The 26,137-nt window shown below is 44.2% G+C and overlaps 1 long non-coding RNA gene across 1 annotated transcript in view; it reads right to left on the bottom strand.

The window, feature by feature from the left end:
- Positions 1-26,137, bottom strand: part of LOC129387586 (uncharacterized) — a 71,816-nt gene that overhangs the window by 15,794 nt on the left and 29,885 nt on the right. Inside the window, exon 3 of the long non-coding RNA XR_008614727.2 lies at positions 7,523-7,576. This is a non-coding gene — a long non-coding RNA (uncharacterized lncRNA). The remainder of the gene's footprint in view (positions 1-7,522; positions 7,577-26,137) is intronic.

Genomic DNA, 26,137 nt, shown 5'->3' on the forward strand with positions numbered 1-26,137 from the left:
GCGAAGAAACAAAGCCGAAGTTGTGAGGTTGGGGGTGGGTAAAAAGATGGGGGGGGGGGTATAACTATGGTGAATGACGGCTAGTATTTTCTACTACGGAAAATTTGTTTGTGCAAAATAAAATATGGCCGAAGCTGTATCGTGTGTATCGTTTGCTAAAAAAACTCTATGAGTTACAACAGAAGAAGACGATTGTAAATTCCATCACAATGGTATCAGTAAGGTTCTAATAACTACATTTATTTTTATGGAAAGAAATCAATCGTTTCGCGCAGGCTGGCAAGAACAGTTTTTGTCTTGATACATGCAAAGAAAACCCGTCGTTCAGGCTCACAATATCAATGTTCTTGAAAGCAGTCCGGCACGGCTGCGGTCATTTGTTGTACACTGTAAAGCTTCGCATCATCCCTTGAATACGTTATACTCATGATTTCTCGGTGAACTGGGATGACCAATGTACCAGCAAGCATACATCACTCCTAAATAAGGTCATGTTTTCGGACACATGCGGACAATGTGTTTAAACTGTCTCGTTTAATAGCAGTGCTTGCAATAAATTACTTATTCTGCGACTGAAAACACTATAATAACCTAGTACGCATGTTTTGCCGCTGTTCTTTAGGATGGGAATGTGACAGCATGATTAAATATGCACACAAAGAGAGAAACTCTATGCGTCATATGCTGGACCACTTTTTAGTATGCGTGATGTATTTCCAGTACATTCCTGGAACGTTAACGCTGATTTTGTCTGTTGTTTGTGTTTCCACTGAGCACTGCGTAATAAAAAATAGAAAAAGAAAGGCGTGCGTGACGACAATAGCGCTGTGCATTTTAGAACTTACGCGAAGCACTAGCGATTGCGCCGGAAGGTTCAGTGACTGACGCATAAACAGCATCGAACGCAATCACCACCGAAGCTATGCACGGACACACCGTAATGAACGCGACCACCGAAAAGCATCATGCGGACGCGTGTATGTAGCCCGGCTCCTCTTTCGCTCTGCCCCCGCGTACAGGCTGTCCCATATAGCGGCACCACCACTAAGCTCGCCGGTGGCGCTTGTGTAAATATATAATTGGAGAAGGTTTTCTGGATGTATGTGACGAAGGCTTGATTCCGCTCTGTACCGGATAATTTTAAAGGATATTTTTCTTAATTCAGAACGGAACTTACTCAGCGACATACACCCATTGGCCCAAGGTAGTATAAAGACGCTCATTAAAAAAAAAAAGACAGCACACACCGAACGTCACGCACCGAGTGAGCAAAGTGGGTCCGGCAATTGGTCCCGAAACGGCTTCCCTGAGGACAGCAGCCCAACGCTTTACCCATCAGGCCATGGGACCCACATTACCACGCGGCCCAAGTTAGCGGGAAAAGTTAGGTACTCAGCCCAGCGGTACCTTATCTGCGCACAATGAAAGTACCGAGAATTGTTAATCCCGTTAAACGTATTTCGATATCAAATACGTTATTCGCGAAGACGAGTGTATTGGGAACGGAAATATTTTCCAGCTACGGAAACCCTCTGCTTAAATGAGACGCTAATATGTGGAATTTCGAAAGCCTCACGTGTTACTTGCCTACGCAATTAGAGCGGTGTCGTCCAGCGACACGGTATGATTTGCCCTATTATTAGACAAGCAGGCTGTCTACAAAGGGCTGCGGAGATACCACAGAATGGAATCTCTAGCGCACTTGAGCAGCGACATTGGTAGAGTAATTAAACTAATGTTTATTTTCTTTTTCTATCTATCGACTTCGCCTGGTATATTATGAGAAATTTTATCTGCTGTGGTGAATGAGTAGTTGCGCATTTGTTTGCACTTTCCAGCTGCAGTGACGCATAGCTCTATTTTGTGGCCTTAAATATTACCAGTCAATGTATGCATCCAAGGCTAACTCTTGCGACTGAAAGCGAGAACTATAATCTGTAAGTCTTGTTTGCTACCAGAATGCGCACTCGATGTTTGGGCAACGTTTCGTCCTGCATGTGTGAAATTGCGCAGCGTGTGTATTGCGTTACAGGGCTTGGCAAACTCGGTGACGCGTTATGAGAAAAGGGTACTTCCTTTGAAAGGCGTGGCAGGCCACTGCGGCGTGGTAGTGCTCGTGGGAAGCTTTTTGAGCAAGCAATAGGATTTTCTGCCGTTGCTATGTCATATGATCTAATTGAGCATAGAACGCAATAGAAGGTAAATGGGGACGTGTGAATTATCGCCAGAACTGGCAATCTAGATCCACACTACATTCCATGGCAGTCGAGCCAGGTAACCTCACGTCGTGGATCGGAGTAAAAAGCGTTGTGTTATCTATGTGTTGTTGGATTAACTAAAAAATTATGGGGTTTTACGTGCCAAAACCACTTTCTGATTATGAGGCACGCCGTAGTGGAGGACTCCGGAAATTTCGACCACCTGGGGTTCTTTAACGTGCACCTAAATCTAAGTACACGGGTGTTTTCGCATTTCGCCCCCATCGAAATGCGGCCGCCGTGGCCGGGATTCGATCCCGCGACCTCGTGCTCAGCAGCCCAACACCATAGCCACTGAGCAACCACGGCGGGTTGTTGGATTAACTGGGCAGTATAGACGTCGTTGCTGTCCGTCGCAGCCGAGCGCGCGGAGCAGATTCGCCCCGGCTCTGAAATGGGTAGGCCAATCGTCATACGTATTCGTTAGGAGCAGGCAGCTTTCGATCAGCAATGTTACGAGCAGAACCGGGAAAGAGCTCGTCTATGCCGTGCTGATGCTGCAGCCCGGTCATAAAAGTAGGCCCGTGCAGACGAGCGCAAGCAGCAACTGCGTACCGAGGATCCCGCATCCTACCAAGTCGGCGTTTAATGAGCCGTTGGGATTAAGCCGCTGATAAACACCGGGGCCGCACGTTTCAGCTTCACTAGTTACCACCTGTATGGAGTGATTGGGAGGAGATCTTTTATTACTTTTTCCCTCGTATACCCAAATTAATATTACTCTGCGTGATCTGCAAAGCCCAATAATACACTGTGTCAGAGATCGGAATATTAGTATAAGAGCGGTCTACGTGATCAGCTCAGTTTACTATTACAGTATCTGGATGATCTTCCCAGCTTCACATTACACTGCCTTCGTGATCGGCATTTTTATTATAGGAGCTGTCTCTGTGATCGAGGCAATTAACGAATGCACGGGCCGCACGATCTGCCAAGCTTTATATAACACCGTGTAGTAGTCGGCCTCGTTTACTCGCGCACTCTCTCTGTCGTGAGTACAGTTCACTAATACAGTTGCAGTGACCTGGTCAGCTTACTATTACACTGTTTCCGTGATCGGGCTTTTTTGCTGAGGAACTGTGTTTGGGATCAGCCCACTTTACTACTACACTGTTTCCGTGGTCCGCCCTGTTAGCTTCAGGCTGTCTTCAATTTAGGCCCTGTTTGCTATTACATGGAATCCGTTATCATTCGAGTTTATTGCTACACTGTCCGCAATATCGGTAAACTTTACTTTTGTACTGCCTCCTTGATCGGATGAGTTGGCTATCGTATCATAATGATTGGATGAGTTTGCTCTTACACTGCTTTCGGGATCGGCAACGTTTACTATTACACTGCTTCCGCGATACGCTCAGTTTACCGTTACACTGTCTTCGTGATCGTGCTGGTTTTTCATTATGCTGTATCATTACCGGCCCTCTTTACCATAACAGCTCGATGATCCAGCTTAATGATCAGCCCTGTTTGCTTTAACAGCTGTCTCTGCATTCAGGGCAGCTTTCTGTTGCTCTGTCTCAGTGATCGGCCCTGCTTGCAATAACAGCTGCCTCTATTGCCATCGAGATTACTATTACACTGCCTCCGTGATTAGCGCTGCTAACTTGTACAACTGTTGCGTGTTCGGCCCGGTATACTCTTAAACTGCCCACAAAGCAGCCAGAAACTCTCCCGGATCGGGCCTCATTACTTGTTGAGAAACCAATGCAGTAGACTAGCCAGACCTCCGGAAGGGAGGCAAAGAAAGTTTACCTTCTTCCATTACGCTCAGTGTACTTTTCAAATACAGCCACAAGAAATACATTGAATAAGAGAGGGCACTTGACCAAAAGTGGCAACAGCAAACACGTCAAGAACTAGGGTTCGCATCTTGCGTTAGCTGACATGAGTGTCCACACAAAAAAAGAAAGCATGTGAAATGAATTCCCAGACAATGGTTAAATTGTTTTTATTCCCTCGTCAACGGAAAAGCATTGCCTGTGAAGAAAGTAAAACTTTGGGAGTCACATTTCTTGCCTAGCTTAGCGACAAGGAAATTACAGGCCACGAAAGCCATGCATCGGCTGGCTGTTGGTAGAGAACATGTTTTATTGGCATCCCCTTCCAAGCAGGCTGCTGATACATGGTCACCTAGCCTGCTTGAGTTAACCAGATCCAGGACATGCAGCATACAAATGCTCTACGCAACTGCTACATGCCAGGACATCTAGTGGAATATAACGGAGAACTGCAATTTTATGTTTGTACACATCTACGCAATGTGGCGCGATGTCACATGGCGTGTCAAATGGTACGATACCACGCCAATCAAGAAGATAATTTATTGACATCGCCTTTCAAGCGAAGCGGTGACAAACAGTCATGTAGCCTGCTCAAATTCATCAGGTATGCCATACATGTTTTGCATTGCCTCAACATTTGCACATCTCCATGATTTGCTTTTCCCTCCTCAATACTTTTCTATCTACGTTGTACCACCACCTATGCAACTGCTACATGACGTACCAGCTGCTGTTATAATATGCATCTGTAATGCACACGGCGCACGTATTGATGCTACTCTCTGCGCATCTCACATCGCAAGGCAAGTGACACAGTAGGATGCTAATGATGATGATTTATTGGCTGTCCCATTGGGAACTCGGCGGCGACATGGTCCCCTAGAATGTTGTCCTCTGATATGAGAAGTGGTAGGAAACGATGCTAATGATGTTGATTATGTTGATTTATTGCCATCGCTTTTCAAACGAGGCTGTGACATAGTCGCCTAGCCAGCTAGTTTATTCAGGCACACAATGCATAATTTTGTAGCATTCATGAATACATCTACTTAAACATCTATTTTTACCTCGTATCTTTAATTTCCTTATACCGCTACCTGTGCATCTGATATACGGCCTTCTGTCTGGCGTTGTAATATGTAACTGCTGCGCAATATTTCTATGTATCGACGCAACGCGGCCCGCACGTCACATCACGTATATATTCGGATGCTAGGACGCGTTTACAGGGAATATTTTCGCTGCATGCTAGCAAGCGCTGGCGTGGCTCAGCAGTTGAGTAGTTGCTTCCCACAGAGCGGGCCACTGTTCGATCCCGCCGCGAACTGGGCACTTTTTTCTCCGTCCCCGGGAGAGCTACTACGGACGCCGGCGGCAGCGGACCCCATCGCCAACCGAAACGGCCATTTTAATGAGTCCAGAACAGCTTACGCTGTAAAAGTGTACAACCATTGCAATCTATGGTGCGAACATATGGGGTACCATTTCGGAGGTTATAAAACAAGTAGAGAACAAGGTAATGATCTTGCAAAGAACGATGAAACTAAAGATGTTATTGCGTAGCGTTGAGACAGAAAAAGAAGCGCGTGGGATCAAGGATTTTAGTAGGATGTCCATGATGGCTTGATGTTTCATACTTGAAAAAAGGTTAAAACTGCGCGAAGAAAAATAAACGGCTACAAGCGAAAGACATGCACAAAATACCGTGAGCCATCGTGGTGTGTAATGGGTTGCTTTCGCTTGGCTTCGTTTCCTTTTGTTCGCGCAGATTTAACCTTCTTTAGAGTTGGACAAAAGAGCAAGGTGCCGATATTTCCATTGACACCAAGAGAAAACAGAATGGAGATGGGCAGGCCATTTAATGCGCTGGGCGGATATATGACGGCCCATTAGAGTTACAAAATAGGTACCAAAAGAAACAAACTGAAGTTGTGAAAGGCGATGGAATTAGGAGGGGTGAAGAAATAAAGAAATACGCAGGCGCAAGTTGGAATCAGCTAGCGCAAATCATTTGTAATTGGAGATTGCTGGAAGAGGCCTTTGTGCTGCAGTGAACAAAAAAAAAATAGGCTACTGCTGCTGCTGATGATCAATCTGCTGATGTACACGCCGCAGTGCCTTACTTGCAATAGCCTTGTGCTGCTGAGCACGAAGCGACGATTTCAATTCTCTCCTATGAAAATCTCTCTAGAAATGAATTGTTCATCGTACAATTTTTACAAGAGCCTATCAATGACAGTCACATTTCTATGGGGGCGCAATGCGAAAGAATCATCCGTACCCTTCATTGCGACATAGACATTACCTATCGCCGGATGCTCAAAATGATCCAGCAGTCCCGCCCTACGGCGTTTCCCATAAGCAACCATTCACACTTGGGACACCCGAGCTATTAGATTTGCTGACAGCTACGATACTGCCGACAGTGCGTAAAAGGGTCATGTTTTAGAGCGCAGCTCTTAGACTCCCGTTCCTGCGTCGGCGTTCCTGCGTCGGTGTGTATGTCGTCTTCGCAGTCATTGTGCTTCGCGCTGTACGTTATTTTTGATCATGAATTACCAACTACCTCAAGCAGCCACCCTAGTTCTGCCTCGGCGTGACCGAGCGAAGTATGAAAGCGAATGAGGATTTAAAAGACGCGACGAGGAAAGCGGAAAGGAGGGTGCGGCGAAACCGTTACATGGAAAATGGAGGAGGGTATGGCAAAAGCATGAAAAGGAAAGCCTAGAGCGGCGAAGACGGCTGCGAGATGGTGCCAGAGTGGCGGGCGTCGTGTGGGAGTTCTGTGGACGCCGGCTGCTGGGAATCACGCAGACGCGTCACAAACCCGCTGGCTCTCGCAATCTCCAGATTAGCGAGGCAGCAGCGCCGCACTTCGCCCCTTTTGCAACGTGCCGCACGAGAAAGATTGTCCGCGCCAGCCCCTATATTGCGAAATTAAAACACCTATAGATTTGCGCAAATTTTTGCCTTAGGGCGTGTCGTAATTGTCGGTGATGTTGTGTTTATATCGCTCCTTTTTTTTAGCTCACACACACACGCACGCACACACACACACATACACACAGATGTGGAAAGGCGCGCACGAATATAGCTGGGTTGCGTCAGAGAAAGAAAACCTATTTGGAAGTTAAGGCTTTGGCCCCCCTACTTCTTTCTTTATGTTTCCATTGCTTCTATTGATTGCTTACGAATTTTGCAAAAAAGCAGCTTATGGTATGCCTATTACATCATTACAGTGGACATAGTAAGAATGATTCACTTCACTTACTTATGGAAGCTATCACATGTTTTCATTGCTAAAATATTATGTTGCTTACGATTGCAGCTAGTGCGACTGTGTTTTCTAGCTGCATTATTGTAGTTTTCGTTATTTTAAAATAAGGTAATTCAACAGTGATGTTCGAAACCTTATAGGGAAGTGCCTCCTATGAAATCAAGCAGCTTACGTAGGCTTCTGTCAGAGTAGTCGTGGTTACTCACCTCAATAGAAAGCCCAACTATGAAGGTCACAGCCGTCAGTGTCAGCTCGAATAACTGAAAATGAAAACGAAGAAATAGATGCATCTCATGATTGTAATAATCCATATATTGTGTAACCCAAGCTTACTAGGGAGCCGTTTGTATGCCTCACGCAAATGGTTACATTTAATAACATGAACATAAGGTGGAAATATTGACGCACATATTTCATTGTTTTTTTTTTATGACCGTTTTCCCCCCGTTGACCAGTGTTACAAATATGTAGATAGGTGCAAATTGCGCCCGGATGATGTTGCCGCTCTTTGGTGAGATTGGTTTCTCCAATCAGAATGCGCAATCCAGATGAATGGTGGCGCCGCGTCCACAGCAAGGCTAACGTCCCCAGCGATTAACCAGGTACCTTGCAGCAACACAGTGGAGATAGTCGAAGGTACCAGTAGCCCTTAGATTACAGTCACCATTGGGAAGGATGGGCATGGGATCGAGCGGAGTACACCCTTGAAAAAACGTTGTGGGCCGCACGCGCTCTGCCACATGTATCTGATCTTGCTGTGAGGTTTTGACGTACGGAAAACATGTTCGCCATAAGACGTGGCCCTGAGAGCGCAAGCATGACTGCCTGAAAGTGGATACGCGGAATATCTTTGAAAGCTCCCACACGAGCATGGCTATAATAAAAAGGGAATGCAACGACAGGGGATCAACTGCACGAGCGCATGGGCTTTTTTTTTTTCGGGTGCTATCTAATTCTATTCTGATAATTCAATGAGCACAAAAAACTTGGCAGATACATATTGTGTATTGGTGTTGCGATTCCTCTCGGTCATCTAGTACGGTCGAATCGGCCTGGCTACTGCAAGACCAAATAATCGAGTCACTTTCGTACTTGCAACCACTCTGTTACCCGGCCTATTATCATTGAGACAAAAAACGGGACTGCTATCGCTTCCGTGGATTTAGGCGAGTGACATTGCACATTTAGATGGTGGTATAACTAATGAGTATGTAACACGGATAACTAGCCCTATGTGAAATCCACAGACCACTTGAATACACTAATTGATTTATGATTCAAAGACCCTGCATATAACTGTTACAATGAGCATGAAATACGGACCAATGGCTGAAACGGCTCCGAAGCGGCTTAGTTCACCGCTGAATTACAGTGTATTGAGCTCCGTATTGAAGTTCCCGCTGTATGTTAACCCTACATCCGGAACTGCTTCCTGGGCGCAGTTCTAATACAGCAACAGTACCTGTACGTTGTCATGTCAAATTTCAGTGAATGAACACTGGAGAAGGATAACAAATAATACAACACGCACTAGGACAAGTAAACGCCTATGAGAGCCTGCCCCTCTCTACGCCTCAGAATAGCGGCCGTAAAGCAACGCTGACTGAATACAGCACACCTTTGTAGGCTTTATGCGATCCCTTATAAATAGGCGGCGCTTGACCCATAATTCAAATTTGAACAGCGGAAGACTGTGCTCTCTATTATTGTTTTGCTTTCAGTGATGTTTACTATTCTATGATGTACTTCGCCCAATTCGCAGGAAAAACATCTATGTAACAAATGTAACAATTTATTTTTTTACCGTGAATACAAAAAGACATCTGGTGGAAGTGCTCCTTACTTTCGTACTTGGCACCCTGTGCACCACAAAGCTATGAATCGCCATGAATTAATGATCTAGCTTCATGTTCTAAGGGCAGCTGCCGCAGAACGGGTGCTTACCTGGAATGACAAGGAACCTAATGCTCAAACGAACAATGATGATGGCAGTTTCATTGTCAGCATCAACGGTCGGGCGTCTACAGCCGACGGAACCAACTACATTAAATTGAAGTTCATGGGATGACCCAAACCTGGCTTGAGTCATTGGAGAGCGTCTGAACATTCAATAGCTGAAGCTCTGAGGACGAGATGCGCTCCAACTTTATTTCATACGAATGCTATCAGCAAATGGATCGAAGATTGAGAGTCTGCGTTAAAGACCGAGAAGCGATTGCGCAGCTTGTTCTTCAAGGCATTCAGAAATGTGATACAAGGAGACCGGGCCCTAACTCATCCTATCGCCCGAGTACAACTAAATAATGAGAACGTCGCGATATGAACGGAAAAATGATGGGTCTCTCTCGGCACGCCAACATTACAGAGGAAACGAAAACCTGCTCTCAGACGTTTAGAGCAAAGTGACATATTTTTGCCTGAATGACACGGACCGAGTCACAGAGTTTCATACTGCCACCGCCACTGCTTCCGTGCGTCGCCTTGCGCGACTTCCCAAGTAAGACGGGTCTTTGATGAGCCTGGCCATAAGTCACTATGCTATCACTGCGAAGGAACGAGTCACGTCTACCAACAGGGGCCATCCAGGCCAGCGAAATGGGACTGCGAAGCTTCGGCGCAAAACACCCTTGTACGCCAGGAAGAACGTCGTGCAGGCTTTACCAGATACCTGTCGCCAAGAAAGTTGAGAGTTTTACAGTTTTCCTTTCGCCGTCGTCAGGTCAGTACATCTCACCACAGCCCCGAGCATACCCTGGCCAAACCCTGGACGGTACGGTAGCGCTCGTCTTCAAATGTGAAAACAGGTACCAATTGAGGTTCAGTTGGTTTTCGTCAAAATGCCGAGGACCCACCTCGTTGACAAAGGCAACACAATAATCATATCTACAACGTAGCAACGACACCGCGCCCTAGGAGGAATACTTGAAGCAAAAACTGCGCCTCGTCTCTCACGCCAAATGGCCTGGTCTATTTTCAAGTTCATGTCAAAGATGCTTTGTTCAATATCCACAACTTAAAGTGTGTGAAGCACACGGCGTTGTGCGTCTTTTATTAGCCGACCTCTCGTGTATTTGAATGTTGTCATCGTCCTTGCTGTGACTTCCACAACCCTCAATGGTGACTTCGAAGAGTACTTGATGCAATCAATTCATCAGGGCTCACCATGAAAGTACAAAAGTGCCGCTGGTGTCTGAAAACTCCCTCTTCCTGGGCAACCGTCAGCAAGTCTGCAGTATATTCTGGCCTATTGTAGACCGCTGCCATCGCATAGCTTACGCAACCCACCTAGAAGAAGCCAGTACACCGATGTCCTGTACTTTGCGATTACTATAGGCGTGTAGTAAATGACTTCTCTAGCATAACCACGGCGCTTACACATCTGAGTGAACCAGCCGTCGAGTTCAAGTGGAAATCAAAAGAGTTATGAATATTTCAAAACCTGGAATGATGCCAGAACTTGCCACGGCTACAAACTTCGATAAAGAGGCCAATACGGAAATGCAGTTCGACGTAAGTGGTGTAGAACTCGCCGCGGATGCCTTTCCAATAAAGCCAGGTTTGAAAGGGTGACAGCCTAGGCTCTTCACTTGCTCTTGAAAGCTGGAGTCGTTCATACTATGGTGGCAGAAAAGCATCTTGAAATCATTTGTACTGCACCAAAGTTGCGGCGTTACTATAAGGCAGACCGTTAAAAGTGTTTAGCCACCCCCACGCGCTATGTTGGCAGCAAGCCAAAAGGACCCATGAGGTCACCTCGTACGCTGGAGTCTCAGACTACATGATATTCAATGTTGAGGCATCAACGTTGCTAAAGTTCAGCATCACCCAGTTGAAAAAAACTACGCGAATTGCTGTTGCAACTACAAAAATTTCTGTTGCACGACAGAAGTTCCTGGCGTGTCTGTAGTTGCGACAGACATTTCTGACGTTACGACAAAAATTCTCAAGTCGCAACAGAAATATTCTGACGCAAAGACAAAGAGTTCGGAAGTCGCAACGTAAACAATAGTTATGAAGTCATTAGAACAGTTTTCTATCTTGACAGCGATTCTGACATTATGACAGAAATTCTGTCATCGCAGCAGAAAGATTCTGTCGTAACGATGAAGAGTTCTGAAGTCGCAACAGAAACGTTCTGTCGCGACAACAAGAGTTCTGTAGTCACAACAAGAGCTTTCTATCCTGACAGAGACTCTGACGTTACGACAGCAATTCTGATGTCGCAACAGAAATATTCTGTCGCGAAAACAAGTGTTCTGAAGTCATGACAACAGCTTTCTATCGTAACAGCGATTCTGACGTTACGACAGAAATTCTGTCGTCGCAATAGAAAAGTTCGGTCGCAACGACCAAGAGTTTTCAAATCGCAACAGAAACGTTCTGTCGCGACAACAACAGTTTATGAAGTCTCAACAACAACTTTCTATCGCAAAGCGATTCTGACGCCTCAACAAGAACTCTCTGTCGGGACTACACATTTTCTGTCATGGCGTTAGAAATGTGCCACTTTCTGTCGCAGTCAGTTCTTGTGCCGCGACAGAAGCGCTTTCTGTCGCGATGCTTTAAAATTGTATGTCAGTTTCGCATCGGTGGTGTACACTGTACTTTTCTCTTGCGCGATATTGAATCGTGCTTTTCTGAAGCCGGCAATGCTAATAGCACCGACACCGATATTAAAGTGGACATGGTCAATTGTTATAATCGTGCCGTGACGAGGAGGCACCGGCAATGCCCTACCGGCCTCCTCAAAATCGGCCGCTGATCGAAATCATACCGTCTGCGCGAATGGCTACGTATCCGCTTTTTTTTTTTTTGGTAAGATGTGGCACACAGACCTGTGGACACACCTGTGCCGTTACACTGACACATTAGTTAGTTTCCCAGAAATATTGCATAAGCTTCGCGAAGCGAAAAAGAAGTTTTGCGTTGTTTCACAAAGTTGTGGGAAAAGCTGTCTTCCTCGGGTCTCATTAGTCTAGCACAGCGCTGCCGTGAGAAGCCAGTATGCTGTCAGAATGAAGACGCACCCAAGAATGTTTATGTTGCTATATTGCACTGAACACACGAATTATGTGCCCACTCAAATGTGTAAACAGCGAGAGATAACTGTCGAAATAAGCAATAACTAGCCTAACAGTGGCCCTGTTAACCCTTGTCTATTTCTGAATTTCTAATTTAATATGGATATCGTACAGCGAAGTCGAAGTTCTAGCACTCCACGATGTACCTGTCGATGGTAACAACACTTTTGCTCTTCGAGAGATGCGGCAGTTGACGCGGTAGGGTGATAGCGCACCTTGGCTCTTAAAATGCAAACATCAACGCAGACAAGAGATTCTTACTGTTGACATATCCAAATGTACACTTAGAGACATGTTCGGCGTGGTGCAGTCTTCACGTTCCAAGTTCGAATCCGCAGCGGGCAAGTTGTTTTTTTACTTCGATATTTTCTGTTTTGTACTAAAAATTTACATAGCCTTAAAGAGGCTTCTGTAAATTTTTAATTAAATATTGATCAACGACTACAGAACTTTCTACTACAGGAAGCCACACTACAGACAACAGAACATCCGACAACACAACAACAGAACGACAGAAACAAAGTCTCAAAATACGGCAGACTGTAATTTCCTGTTCCGCTTTTCAATTGCGCAATGTTGCCGGATTCGTGACACCAGCGTCTCGAATCCAGCATAATTGCTGCACTCAGGTATGTGTGGGTTTACTGAAAGTTACCTTCACCCAAAAAAAAATCACGTAGTCCTGACACCTGTGACAGAAAGGACGTTTCACATCCGCCGCCAAGGCTTGTGAGTAGCGGCGCTGGCTAAAACTCCCAAGGTTACTTCTAGTAGTAAAACGTAAATACCCAAGAAAGTTAAAGCGATAATGACGCCGATGTAGTTCAATTGGTTAGAGCATGTGACGTGTAAAACAAAGACGTAGAATCGTTCCCTACCTGCGGAAAGTTGTTTTTGTACCCAGGTGCATTGTCATTAATTTATAATTTCTTTCATACAGTCAGTCTGTACAAGTAAATTCCCCTATGTTGGCCTTGGAGTTTATGTTTAATTGATTGTAATGATATATATATATATATATATATATATATATATATATGAGAGAAAAGGGGGTTAGCAGAGGGGCCCGATTTTAATTAGTCATATCATAAGCAGCCAACAAACACTGACACCAAGCACAACATAGGGGAAATTACTTGCGCTTAATAAATGAAATAAATAAACGATACATTAATGAAAATTAAAGTGGAAGAAAAAACAACTTGCCGCAGGTGGGAACCAAACCCAGAACCTTCGCATTTCGCGTGCGATGCTCTACCAATTGAATTACCGCAGCGCTGTTTCCCCATCCAGTTTCTAGGGTATTTATGTGTACTAGTAGAACGCTAGGAGTGTTAGCCAGTGCCACCACTCACAGACCTTGGCGGTGGACGTGAAGCGCCCTTATTGCTGCAGACGTCACGAGAATGTCATCTTTATGGGTTAAGGCAACTGGTCAATAAACCTACATATGCTACCTGAAGGCATCAATGTAGCCAGATTCGAGACCCTCGTTATGTAATAAACATGAAGAAAGGGGGTTAGCAGAGGGGCCCGATTTTTATTAGTCATATCCTAAGATGCCAGCAAACAGACTCTAAGGACAACATAGGAGAAATTACTTGTGCTTGATGAAGGAAATAAAGAAACGATAAATTAATGGAAATTAAAGTGGATGAAAAAACAACTTGCCGTACGTGGGAACCGAACCCACAACCTTCGCATTTCGCGTGCGATGATCTACCAATTGAGCTACCCCGGCGCTGTTTCCCCATCCACTTTCATTTAATTCCCCCTATGTAGTCCTTGGTGTGAGTGTTTGTTGGCTTCTTATGATATGACTAATGAAATCGGGCCCCCCACATCGCCGCCACGCCTAGTCGTGTTATTTTAGAGGTTATATATATACCAAATGTATTTGAGGAATCGGCGGCTGCGGTGGGGGGGGTTTCTCTGCAGTGTGCTGTGCTGTTGTGTACTGGAATACGTTTGCGTTTGCATCATTTCCATTCTTTGCTACGACTAACGAATGAAGACAACGTAGACGACAACGTGAGAACTATTCACGGCTTGTCGTCACCGCAGGAAAATAACAAATGTGCCGTTCAGCTCACGATCGAGTGCTTCTCCAGTCCATGTTCTCCGAAAATACGCGGACACAAAGTATTGCGCCAACCATCCACGTATGTGAATTTAATGCGCGCGTATTGTGGTGAGCACTTCTGTTTATTTATTTTTTCCGCCAGTTCCATTTGTATATGGTCGACTGCGACGCCAGTACTAGGCATTTCGACGTGCCTCACGCTGCCGTGTAGGCGTTCTTTTCAAGTGCATTAGTTTAGAGTTTGGTTCAGTCCGCTGTGAGCTGTTGTCCTGCATTAGCAGCGGATCGTTAGCGTTTTGAAGCGCATGCATTCCAGCATTTGGAGACTGTTTATGCCGATAGCCGCGTCAAATGCATTGGCACACATGTTTAAATAACTGATGTGTCCACTTGTTACGCGTTCACTGCTCGTATCCTGTGGCAATGCTCGTTTTAAAAGCTTCGAAGACCATCTACACTCATGCGTGTGTTGAATATATGTATGCACAGGATGGACTTGCCAGCTAGTTGGTTGAGCATTTTAGAAGAAGAAACAGCGCAACACAAGGACGACGCAAAAACATGGACCACACCACGAAGCGCTGGTGTGGTGGATGCTTTTTTTCGTCCTTGTGTTTGCGCCGTTTCTTGTTCCACAATACATGCACACCACAGGTACACGAAAGTTTAGGAGCATAAGTGGTTAACTCTGTTTTCCCCGTTTCCTCTCAGTGTTCAATGGCACAGTGCGTTGCCCGGAATAGTGCACGCTTACCCCCATATGCAGAAATGCATCATAACTTGAAGCCCATGCTTGACTTGATCTAAACGACGCAAGTCGTGAACGACCCGCCGTGGTTGCTCAGTGGCTATGGTGTTAGGCTGCTGAGCACGAGGTCGCGGGATCGAATCCCGGCCACGGCGGCCGCATTTCGATGGGGGCGAAATGCGAAAACACCCGTGTATTTAGATTTAGGTGCACGTTAAAGAACCCCAGGTGGTCGAAATTTCCGGAGTCCTCCACTACGGCGTGCCTCATAATCAGAAAGTGGTTTTGGCACGTAAAGCCCCATAATTTAATTTATTTTTAAGTCGTGAACGCACCAAAAGAAAGGCAGTGAGCGTCTTGGGGGACGTTCGCACCAGGTGTCGTTTATATCAAGTAAAGCATGAGCTTTGTATTAAGATACATTTCTGAATACGGGGGCTAGACATCTGCTTCTTCCAGAAAATGTCGAAGAAACGCCCGCCAAAACCAGGCACATTCGTGAACTTAACTTGGCAATATGAAGCTCCATAGAAAACAAGAAGAGTGGTATTAAAAGCTTTCAGTATTTTTCTTTACTCCAAAATAGTTGCGCTCTCGTGGCTTCAATGTACAGAGATAGTGCAGCGTTAGCTAAAAAGCATGAATTTCTCAACTCCATGCCAAAATAAGCTTGTAAAATTATTTAGGTGCTAGAATCCAGGGTTTGTAGCGATCCTCGAAAATCCTTTATTTCTAAAATGCCATTTTCAAGGCATTGAAAACGCTTGAATTATTAGAAGTACTGGAAAGTCCTTAAACTTGTACACTTGGCTAGACTTAGCAGATATTGCCAAGCGATTTTTTTCCCTTCTGTGACACTCTCTCGCATGTCACAGAAAATTGTCTCTGGAGGCAATAGAAGGAAAGCGACATCCTTAAAGTTGAAATTACAAAGGAGCTGCAGATACCAGTTTTATGCACATGGAACTGGCGACAAATGTAGAAGCTCAACAGTTGAGGCATTCGAAGAGAAGCCGTGAAGAGTAAATCGAGAGCTACAGACACAATAAAAAGAAATTAGAAATGACGATTGCTTATTTGATAGTGAAAAGCTGAGGCAACAGATGACATGAGCAAACAGTATTCAAAAACTGCAAATGTTGGAGGTCCAAGTAGTTAATTGTACAATTGCAGAAAAACTTTGAGCGCTTTCTTGAAATGCTTCCTTGTGTGCGTTTTGTGGTGGGCGGTGAAAGGCAAATCAACAGCCTTTTAAATGTTTGAAATCAGTGAAATGCGATTTGTTTTTTTTTGTTTGCATTAAAGTTAACGATGTTGTTGAACAAGTTAGTGCCTGTCCAAACTACTACACACATCGCATGAGGTCCTTGAAGTTACTGTGTTGGGGCCTTGAAAGTCCTTGAAATCCATTGAATTTCTTTCTTCAATATTGCTACGAACCCAGTAGAACAACTGTCATGGAGTAAAAACCTTGGCTGAACAGGGGCTTATACGCAGAGCACAGGACGACTAGAAATGCAGTAGTAGGCATGGAGGGCCCTGAAAAAAATGTGCCACATCTGCTAGTCTGCCTTATGTTTCTGCACCGACTGTCGCATTTTTAATAGAAGTGCACTTTCTGTTCTACTCCAATAAACGCAACATTACCAACTCCAGTGTGGGGCAGTCCTTCAGACAGTGCAGAACTCTTTCTGTACATCCCAGTCAGCTCTGTCATTTTTCCAGCATTGTAGTACAAGATTTGTTAAACTGGTTTAGCAGAATATGAGCAGTATACTCTTAAATTAGCTGTTTATTTGTGTGCACAACTTGAGGTCCTTAGTTTGGTTGCATGACAAATTGCCATACCTCAATAGATACAAGAAACAATTTTATTACAGTTTAATAAAATCCAAACAGTAATAATCACAACAATATAATGACATACATTTCTTTCGGTACGTATACAGCCCATGTCTTGGCACTGTATAAATTCAACAATACATCGCAAGTACTGTGTCCTGACCACTATTATTCACATGTGTAAAACCATCACAGCAATTCTTCAACAAATATCACAGTGATTAGTCACATACACTTTGTAACTGCTTTACATGGGCATAATGTATACAAATGGTCCCTGTGTACCTACACATGACTAGTGCCACCCGAGCACTATTACTCACAGGTGTAAAACCAAAAAAGCAGTTCTTTAAAAAATATCACAGCGCTTAGTGACGTACATGCTGTAACTCCCTTGTAGAAACTTAATACAAACACGTGAGGACACAGAAAGCTAGCAGTGGGCCTACATGGGAATACCACCGCCTCAATACTAATTCACAAGTGTAAAACCAACCAAGCAGTTCTTTAAAAAAATATCACAATGCTTAGTGACATACATTTTCTAACTAGCTTATACAAACTTTATACAAACATGAGAACATACACAAATCTAGCGGTGCACCTACATAGAAGTGCGGCCATCTGAACACGATTATTTGCAAGCGTAAGCTCAACAAAATAGTTCGTTATAGTGACGCACATTTTGTAACTGCCTTATACAAACTTAGTGCAAGCACAAGAATGCGGAAAAATATAAATTAAGAATTTGCTCTATGCATGCACAAACAGATCAACACAAATGGTAAATACCACTTTGAAGACACATGTGACTATGGCAAAGCGCAGTGCTGTGCCGGTTAAAATGCCATCCACAAAAGTATTGAGCGATGCTTAAACCACAGGCAATAAAATGCTGAAAGACTGCGCCTCTAACGTAACTATTTTAATTCAAATTTCTTGAATATAGGGCTCTTTTGCAGATAAGGCATCTGATGCGACTGGCCTGACTTATTAACATAGCTCTAAAAAGTACGGACATCAAAACTTAACCACAAGCTCTGCACATCAGTGACGGGGCCTAATGAATAATACTTGCAGGAGGAGTTACACCATTGTGTGTGTATATTACACTAAAGCCTCATTCGAAGAGATACTCAAGAGGCACGGGAAACATGTCTCTTGAAATCAAAAATTTTAAACCACTGAGGAGCCAGACTAGATCACTTTATTATGCATCATCACTAAAGTATGTTTAGATATATCTGAAGGAATAATTGCTCACGGTGGCCCAAAGGGCCCCTAAACCACTTCTCGACATTTTTTGAACATTTCAAGTAAACACGCGTATCAAAATCAGAATGCCGTCACAATCGACGAAGCCAAACAACCCAGTGCGCCTCTCTGGACCTATCCTGCACCCCCCAGTTTGTCCTGACGTCACGAGGCTGTCTCTGATGATGTCACCAGTTTCCGGTGCTGTCGATTGGTCGAACGAAAGTGTACGACTGCCGGCAAGGCCTGCAAGCAAATATACACACCCCTTCTTCCTCGTCGCGTGCTCGCGATGCCATTGTGGACAGCCAAAGGGGGCAAAGAACAGAAACGCCAACAGAAGAGTCTCCCTATGAGGCTCTTCAACACGAGTCATCATACAGTTCCAATGTATTGGCGAGGTCATTAGCGCCACCCCTCGCAGGACGACGGGCCAGCGCGGCAGCAACAGAGCTCGTTGGTGATGGCCTGTCCCGTAACATTTGGAGGTGTAATAGGCGACGAAAAGATGATACTGTCCAGATGGCGTGTACCAGATGAAAGAGTAAAATGAGTGGGGACTACTTTTCGATAATCAAACATACGTAGCTCCACTATTACTGCACCGTTTCGAAAAATTCTCGTGGCTACCTGTTCATTGCCTTATCGTGTACAACTGCAACACCGCAACTAAATTTCAACCTCGGTGGTTCAAGGGCCCTTTAAAGAACATTCACAGCTTTTTAGTGACTGTAGATTGTGTTAGCTTCCTTTCCAACTTCTGGAATTTAACCACTTCACTTTGCAAGCCTTGTTGCTCGCAGTACCTTTGAGGTGCTCTTAGACGCTCGTCAGCTTCAACTGCCGACACTTTCTGCCCTGCACTGTCCTCATTACCCTCCTTTTCTAGTCCATGCTAAAAAAGACATGCGCAATTGACTTGTGTGAGGATTGCGTGACCTTTACGCCCTTCGGAGCACACAAGGTGCACGAAGTGAATGTGTCTGGGCTGTGTCCCTTCGAAGTAGTGAATACTTAAAAAGTCATCCTTAGTAACAAAGGTGTCTCTTGTATACAGTATTGTTAACGTGGCAAACATCGGAAAACCAACCAAACCATTTTCAGATATCTCTTACAACCAAGTCTATCTGGTAATGAGATTCTATTGTACTGAATATTTTTCATCTATGGATCATCTGCATGTACATATAGTCACAAAGACATGTTGTGTGGAATGGCAAATCAGGAAACAGCTCGTACGCTTACTTTTTGTCCCTAACATAAGCAGCTGATAACAATATGATAAAAAAGCAGGCAATGAGGCTAGCATGGAACATAATCCTTCAGCTCTAAACAGTTTTTTGGGCCCACATCATTCCCTCATATGACATAAGGAAAGAACTTAATTGCAGTAATGGCTGCATGTGATCTGAGTTGGTTGAAATAAACTATACGTAAGGTTGTCCTGTATGTAATTCTATCAGAGTGCTTTTTAGATATCCTGCTGGCGATCCTGGCTGCACGATGCTTCTCATGCTTTTGGCATGATTCCTTTCTTTTCCACTCTACTCTTTTTTCTGGTTTTCTCCTCTTTCCCTTCTCCCTTGTGTAAAATAGCACACCTGAAGTATCAAATCTCTTGAACTAACGTGTGTATCAAACCTGTTAACATGTGTGCTTCTCTGTGGTCTGTGTTGTATTTTTGCGCTGTACAAGTCAATTTAAGATGAAAGATGGAACGTCCCTGCCTTTAGTTTAATGGTATGTGTGTATATATATATATATATATATTTATATATATATATATATATATATATATATATATATATATATATATATATATATCATGTTTTGAAATATATGGACATTCAGGAGTGCCTGCATGCTCTTCTCCCCTGCTCCAGTGACGAAAAGGAGAGCCTGTTTATGTACCATGGCAAAACATTCAAAGGTTTTCGCTGTGCCCATTACATCCCTTATCATATGGATCCGTCACAATACAGAGTAGCAGTGGTCCATAATACTAGCCCATCCCAACATAACTATAAATTTGCACATACCGACATGCTGCGAAACAGCTGTTGCAAAGGCGCTGGTGCTGGCAATTTCCGCAGCACTGCAGTGGTACAGCCGAGTTCCACCTGTATAGTGACAAATGCATATGCATGTTAGCAACTCAGTAGTTGCTGATGGTTTCATAAGCTTTGCACTACACAATAAAGTAATCTGGACAACTTTGTTGGAACGAATGCACATAATTAGGACACCATTTAAACACTAACACGATTAACTGCCTCCAATCTCTCACTCACTAAGGGATAATACTACTGAAACATCGGTGGAGAGCTCAGATTAACATAGCCCATAAAGGACAAGCTTTCTTTGAGGAGAACAGCTAAAACAGCGGTTAGTTTTCTTGATCATTTTATGTTGTAGCTTTGACTTAAATGTCATGCAGTACTATAAAATATGAAGTGCTGCATTTCTAGCCGCCGAAAGCGTCGTTAGCCTCATGGTACAACTGATTTTTGCACTGTTTGTGTCAGTGAGCCGACACATAAAAAGAAAACCGAATTCAAACATACATATACAGTGCCAAGTGCACTTCTGAAAACGCAGCCGCCAGTTCCAATGCTGCTGAAAGGAAAGGTCATATAGAGTGCGAGACTGCATGGAACTACCACTTATGACTGTAAGTGTATGATCTGCTGATTGGAGAGGTAGTCACATGCTATTTCTAGTCTCTTTTAGAAGCATTACTAAAGGAGAAATTAAAATCTATTCATAAGTCATGAATTTCATGCATCCACAGTTTGGCTCAATAACTTGTGTGAAAAAGTCATGTTTACCTGGAATAACAACCATTTTTCCTGCTGCAAAACTTTCCTTCGAATTAATGAAATAACTTTACAGCGTCATAGTATATTGCGTTTCTCGCAACTACTTGCAGGCAGTGGCGAGTTAGTGTTTATATCCGACTCATTGGGCGACAATACTGCCAAACACAAATGCTTCACGAACACGAGAACACGTCCCTCGCAGAGAATAGCAACCATATATGCCTCTGTGAGACATGATCGCACCTTTGTGGTCAAAATGTACATTAGAATGACATCACCATCTCATTAAAAAAAGAAAGCCTCAGTACAAGGCAGCAGCCAACTGTATAATGCGAAATTGCAACTGATGTCCACTTACTGGTGGCCTGTGTTTGAGTCACTTCTGGCAGTTGACTGGATGCTGAGAAATGCACGTCCTGGGTTGTCCCTACAAAACATGCAGGGTTATGTCAAATGTTGAAAATATACATATGCCGGCATTTCATAAGTCGCAAAACAAACGAGTAACCTAATAAACAACTGTAATGTAAACAGACTACACATCATTAGATAGGCTGTCTACTGGTAATGAATTATGCGAAAAACCTAATGCATAGGAAAGGCTATATGTATACACACGAAGCTGACACACAATTTAATTTGCTCTAGGGTTTTCCGTGCATTATAATATATTCAAATTATTATGTCTCGTGATTAGAGGTAAATTACTGTAAATTACGCACTAAATTATGTACCCTGGAAAACTTTTCTTCAACATGCACCTGTGCGCGCTTCGAATGAGTAACGTTGTAAAATTTACGTACATGGCATTTAACATAGTTGCTGAACACGTATTTCCTTTGCCCTGTGTCGTGTACAGTGAGCTACATATATCTGCCCCCCCCCCCCGCCTTTTTTTTTGTACTCGCCATACTGCGTGCCACTGCACCTATACGGACGTCAGTAAACCTCACGACACAGAAAGAAAAAAAAAAAGAAGCACCAATCACCCATGCCTCCATGTTGTACTGGGCCTAACCAAACCAAGCATGGGCTGTTGCTTTTTATAGTAAACATAGGCACCGTGATCATTGCAAGTATGTATCATGTCACTAAGCAAACATGCAATTTCATTGTACCACTATTTTTTTATCACATGGATGTACCTGTTGAGAGGTAAGACAAAAAGCAGTCACTTCTCAGAACTAATCAGCTTTTTTAAAACACATTTCTAACTTTTCAATGACACTTGCTGCTCCGTGTTTGTCTCCAGAGAGCATACTTGATTTGACTTTCCAATCGGAGACATTACATAAGTATACCATGTTAAGATAACTGCGTAGAGCACGTGAGAATTTTCATCTTGGTGTAACATACTATATATCGATTTCTTTGACATTTGGTCAAATGGTACACCCAATATACTCACATACTAATTTTTGTGTCCAAATTGCATGCCAATGTATTTTGATTTCTTGGCATTCGCTCCTCTGCACTACGTGAAGCCGCACTGCACTGGCTCTTTCACATCCTCGTGTCCTTGCAGCTGCCTTCTTGCATTATATAAAGCGGGTGCCTGAAAAATATCGTGTGCAAAAGTCAACACAAGGGCATGGTGCAAAACAACATCAAGACAGTCAAGGCCATGGCAATAAAAGGAAGTCTTAGCTCTTAGTCTTCCTAGTGAAATGCATGCAAGACATCCATATGACTAACAGTAAACTGCTAAACTAACTTCAATTTTTACATTTAAACAAAAAACAAATAACCAAAAGTTCATCCTTGTTTGTCACCAATGTTAGAATACTCCTGCTAATAAATAGAATATTAGTCATTTTCAGACGTCATAGGTCTGTCATAAGTCTGGTGTATCGCAAACACCACTTGTGACACATCCTAAGCACGTGCCCAGTGTGCCCCCCACACCATCCCTGGTTGTGCCACTGCTGAACCCATATTTGAGGATCATAGCTGCAAATGTGATGCTCAGTAGGCATGAAAGTGTTGTCCTTCAGTTCAATGGATATACGGATGTGCCTATCAAAATGGCAAAGAGGCTTATTATGGCAAGCTTATCCCCATTTCAATACTAACAAGTAAGTTCACTGCGGCCAGCATCTAAGCTTACTACAAGGCATGAACTTATTTTCATTTATGAGGTGCGCGATGGAGTTCATTTTTGACAGACTCGACTACTGCTGCAGTTTGAAATCTAGCATTTTAAATTCTTGAAGGCATGTAAAAGTTGCAATTAAACCGCGTTTATTAGTTTATTAGAACAACTTATTGTTCTGTGTATGACAGACGACTGGTAACATGAAATTAAAGCAACATTTTATTTTGATATTTTATTTCTCCACTAAAAATATTCAAGCGATAAACACATTTTGATCTTCCATGCAGTAGCAAAATGCACACATGACGCTTATAGCCCCCAGAGAAAGGCTGATTTAGCTGTTCATATGACATAACTCTGACACGCCAACTCGTATTAGCAAATGCACAGGCATGTCCAAAAGAATAGGCGTACGAAAAGCGCCCCTGCAATTGTAATTCCACATAGCAGCCGTTATATTCGATGCCGATGCATAAGTAGCTGCTCGAGAATTCACAGAGTTCGTAGACATAAGCATCCTTTCAGTTTCGCACCGTGCTCGAAATCCGCAACATGAGGCAAAACAAGACCTATAATCACACCATTTCAATACATGAGCAAAAACAGTTCAGTCTTAGGGATAAACACTGTGAGAGCAATTTAGTGCGCGACGGCGACGAGCGACGGCTTCGAGCGACAAAACGGGCCGTCGCTTGAACAGATGGCTCGGTTCTGGAAATCTAGAAATCGTCGCTCCTCACCCGGAAGTGCTATGAGCGACTAGCCAATAGTGCGAAGCCGGAACTGGATGTACATCGCTCAAATACTACCGATTATCGCGCGGAACCAACACATGATTCAATATTTATACGTGCAAGGATAAAAACCTACTCCAATACCTCCGGGAATATTTTATGCTACTTTTTACAGTAAAATACATCAACGTAAATTACTAAAGCACGCGTCACGCGTGATTACAGCCCTCATACTGGCAACACTAGGGAGGCGTCGCTCAAAATCGTCGCTCGCACGGAGTACGAATTGTAGGCGACGAGCGAACGGGACAGCCATCTCCATCGCGTCGCTTGTAGCTGCCGCGCGCAAGATCGCTTATATGGGGTTTAAACTTTTTTCAGCATAAAACATGGATTCCTCATGCGTTTTCAGTAAGTTCAAGATAACGCGCCTAATTGACCTCTTGCAGCATGCAGCTGAATGCCTGCAACAATGTTTCTAACTAGTACTGGTGCTGCACGTAACTTCAGTGGTCGCAGATTCGCCCTTGGCGAGACACCGTCAAGCGCGCGGCTTATTTATAACAAAAGTATGCAGCCAGAAAAATGACGGCTTCTGTTATGTGATTCATTATTTCAACAGCGCTCCGTACACAGCAGACTGCCAAAGTGAAGAAATTCAAACACACAAAACGCACGCTAATCACGCTCCGCATAGGCTCGGAATCACGGGCTGGTGAACAAACCATTTTAAGCGTCCTCTCGCCTGGCGTCTTATTGTACATACCATAGTTCTGGCAGCGTTTGCGATTTTCAAAGCTCTTACGGATAACGGCAGAGTGATAGAATCGCATGCAGTTATCGCGACGACTGGCTTTTTCGATTGACATCGAGAGACGCCGCGCGTATGCCTAGTCCGTTGTCAATCGCGTCGGCTAAGCGCAGCGACGACTTCCTGGCGATAGCATGTCATATACGGAGAATGTGCACCTAAGTTAGAATTCACTTACCGTGGAGGATTTCTTGTTATATCCGAGGCATGACGAACGACTGTCGTGTTTTCGCGGCGACGCGAGATGGCTGCCACACGATCTCCCTTGGATGGCCTTCGTTGTTGCTCGCAGGACGGATCACCTTTCTCCGGTGCTGTGTTGTTCCGCGATCTTGAGCGCGCGCGCGCGGTGGAGCAACTCCGAGTGAAAAAGTAGAGCGCTGGATGCGCGTTCCTTTGAACTGCGGCGGCCTGTTCTCTTAGAAGCAAAACGATGTGTTCTTTGCTCAGCGTGAATGAGTGATACATTGCCACGTTCGGGGCCAGCCACCTACAGTTGAAGCAGAAGATTGCACCAAGTTTTGTGCTGTATTGCCGCAAGAGTAGAACGGGCATTCTACTCTCTCTCTCTGAAGGGGAGAGTGAAAAGCACATTTCACTCTCTCCTGGGGTGACAGAGTGAACAATGCATTTCACTCTCCACGACATTTTGCGAGAGTAAAACAACTCTTTGAAGAGCAATTTAGCAGCTTCACTCCTGCGATACCCTTCCTAGTTTTTAGAGTGTGGAGAAGCTCGGTTTGTGTCCGTCGCCTCCTCGAGCTCATGGCAGTACTCTGAGGGACGACCTCGTAGTTCACGTCGCTGACTCGCCTAACGATCTTGTACGGGCCAAAGTATCTTCGCAGTAATTTTTCCTACAGCCCCTGACGACGAATGCGTGTCCATATCTAAACGTAGTCACCGGGTTCGTACTGGATGTTCCTCCGGCCACTGTTGCATTCGAGGACGTTAGTACTCTGCTGGAGGCGGATGCGGTTGCGAGCAAGCTGTCGAGTTCCTTCTGCCTTCTCGACGATGTCATGAGCATTGTTGCTTCTTGTTTAGTTGTCTACCGCGAGCATGGCGCCTAAAGATGTTGTTACGTAGCGCCCATAAACCAGTTCAAATTGTGTGAATCGGGTGGCTTCCTGAACAGCCGTATTGTTTGTGAATGTCACGTACAATAAAATTTGGTCCCATAACCTGTGCGCTACGTCAACATGCATCGAGATAATATCGGCGTTAGTTCTATTAAGGCCCTTCGTAAGTCCATTAGTTTTTTGGTAATAAGCCGTAGGTTTCCGATGATTCGTGTAGGTCAGTGTGACGGCCATCTGTATTAGGCAAGCAGTAAATGCTGTCCCTCAATCGG

This window comes from Dermacentor andersoni, chromosome 11 (genome assembly GCF_023375885.2).
Source record: "Dermacentor andersoni chromosome 11, qqDerAnde1_hic_scaffold, whole genome shotgun sequence".
Taxonomy (NCBI): Eukaryota; Metazoa; Arthropoda; class Arachnida; order Ixodida; family Ixodidae; genus Dermacentor; species Dermacentor andersoni.